Source organism: Falco peregrinus, chromosome 6, assembly GCF_023634155.1.
Source record: "Falco peregrinus isolate bFalPer1 chromosome 6, bFalPer1.pri, whole genome shotgun sequence".
NCBI lineage: Eukaryota > Metazoa > Chordata > Aves > Falconiformes > Falconidae > Falco > Falco peregrinus.
This window is the reverse complement of record NC_073726.1, coordinates 83,706,569-83,709,396: the sequence shown is the minus strand read 5'-3', so window position 1 is coordinate 83,709,396 and position 2,828 is coordinate 83,706,569.

Sequence of the window (2,828 nt, the reverse complement as noted above, 5' to 3'; positions counted from 1 at the left end):
GCAACCTGGTCTAGTGGAAGGTGTCCCTGCCCGTGGCAGGGGAGCTGGAACTAGATGATCTTTAAGGTCTTTTCCAACTCAAACCATTCTGTGTTTCTATGGTTTTGGCAATAGAGGGGGTGTGTTCCTTGCTTTAAAACTGTTAAGTTCACTTGTCTGAAGATTATTCCTGAACCTGGCTATTGCAAACTGACCCTGCTTGGGGAAGATGCCCCTCAGCTTCTGGTCCCTGGTCAAAGCAGTTTGTACCATCAAATAGAGAATCCAGACCTGTCAGAGCAGAAACCCAGTGCTGTGATTGGCTTGATTTGTCCAACTGCCTGCAGCTGAGGAGCCTTTCAAGTGTGGTCAGATGTGGCTGTCAGGGAAGTTGAGGCAAAAGTGACTACAAGCTACTTAGAGAAACCCTACTTGGTGGTGAGGGAGTCAGATGTGTGGAGGAGAGTCAGTTTGGCTCTCTGGGAATACAGTGTTGGGGGCTCTGTAAAACTACTATCACCCTGTGTTTGCAAACTATTCCTGGAGCTCCTGCATCCCTCCAGCCAACTGCACATAGTAAGTCAGTCCTCTGATTTTTTGCTATATAAAAAAGGTCATGTACCGTGGATCTTACAGAATCATGAAGGTTGTCCAAGCTTCCTTGGCCTGGAGTGTTTTGTTAACAGGAGCTTCAGTAAGCAGCTGAAGGATGCTCACCTAAAGAAGTCTAGTTGCTTCTGGACTTGTGTCTTGTGTTTGGTTTCTCAAGTGTCTAACAGGGCATCAACACTTCATTTCATCCTAGTTATTGTGTTTGTGATGTCTCTCCACCTTTGAATGAACTAGTGTGTAAGGCTTAAACTTATGCTGCAGTCTTTCTGCAAGTGGGTAAATGGCAGGATCTCTTCTCTGTGAAGTTGCCTACTGCCTTTGGCCAACAGGATTGGGACTTGTTAGGGGAAGGACAGATAAACAGGAACACGTACACATTCCATAGATACAACTTTCTTCGGAGCTCCACCTCAAACTGATATTGCTGCCACTTAAAGTAAAGCTGAGGCTGCCACTGCATTTGGTGAGGTTCTGGAGGTTGAGACCATCCTGGGCAAAGTACAGGGTTGTGTTCCAGGAAAGTGGTAAACACAGCAGTGGCCTGGTGTGACAGAACAATGAAAATGAAAACAAAAGGTGTTTGCCTGTTTCCAGTTTTGCTGGCATGATCCTTACCTGTTTCTCATATGTGCACTCCTATGCTTTATAGCCTTAATTTGGTTTTGGATAGAAAAGAGATTTAGCTATCAGCGTGTGATAAACTCCAGGTCACTGGTTTCATTGTCAAGACTTTTTATTTCACTCACTCTGGTCACTCCAGTTGCTGGCACCAGAGGCACACAGTCCCTCTGACGTGTAATCTCCAGTTGCTGGCACTTGGATCTCCAAGCACACAAATGCACACAGAATAGAAAGTCCCTCACCCAGCAACATGCTTAGAAATGGAGTTTAATAAGTAGACAGAAGAGCTCAAGTGCAGAGCATGACTGGACAAGCATACTGACCAGCCACTCATTCTTCCATGTTTGTTCATCCCCAAGCCATGTTGTTACCCTCTTTTTCCTGCCTTTAGTTCCTATCCTAAGCATCCCATAGTATGTCTTGTACAATCCCCAAATGTGCTTCCTAGTATTGTATAATATGTCCCATACCACTAGGAAGTAACCAACCTGCGACTCAGACTTCAGGAAACACTTGCTGTGAGGGTGACTCTTCACTGGCCCAAGTTGCCCAGTGATGCGGTATAGTCTCCATCCTTGGAGATGTCCAAAAGCCACCTGGACGTGCTGTTGGGCAACCAGCTCTAAGTGGCCCTGCTTGGGCAGGGGCACTGGACATGATGACCTCCAGAGGTGCCTTTTGACTTCAGCCTTTCTATGACTCTTGGCAGGTGGGCTTGCCACGTGAATAGTGGCACTGCCTAGGAGCATTTGCAATAGCCAGGTCTTGGGAGGATGTGGAAGGAGAAAGAAATGCGGGTGAATAGCAAGGAGAGCCACAGACCCATCTATCCTGCCCTTTATTGCTTGAGGAAGGAAAGGAAGGCTCTCCCACTGCCCCTAAATTCTCCCTACCCCCATTTTTTTTTGCTTCTGTCAGCAATTAACATAGTACAGGGGTCTCAGCATACATGACTGATTTGTTTTTCAGTAGTCTTGGTTCTTCTCTTTTCATATGAAGCAGGCCAAAGTTTGATTTTTTTTTTTTTTTAATTATTTATTTTTTTAAACGGGCGTTGGGGAATAAGGATTATACACTGGTGATGTGAATTTGAAGTGATGTTTACAGCACTGTTTACCTGGCATAACTCTTAAGGTTTCTGTAGCAGGAGCCATGGGGCTACCGATATACATAAGAAAAAGCATCAGCCCTTAAGGCAGGAGCCCCCCCAGAGGGGGCTGCCGAGGAGGAGGCATGGGGCTGCCAATGCACTCTTGGAAGCAGACACTTCAGAAGGGACTGTGGCCTATGAAGGACACATGCTGGGGCAGGGACAGCCCTGAGGGACTATGGCCAGCAGAAGACCCACACTGGGACAGAAATGCTGGGAAGTGTGTAGAAGCTGGATGTTTTTATGGAAAGGGAAGCTCCATATGCTAGTTATTGTTGTGAGCACTACTCAAATTTACACAAGTGTACTAGGCATAACAGGCAGAGTTTTGGTAGAGGTGAGCTGCAGGAGTAGCCTGTGTGGGAGAGGACCACAAAGTGCCCCTAATTGCCTTCAGCCAGCTCAAAAACTGATGTCAAATCCATTTTAACGTATTTTCACATTTTTTTATTAGATTCACAGTTCC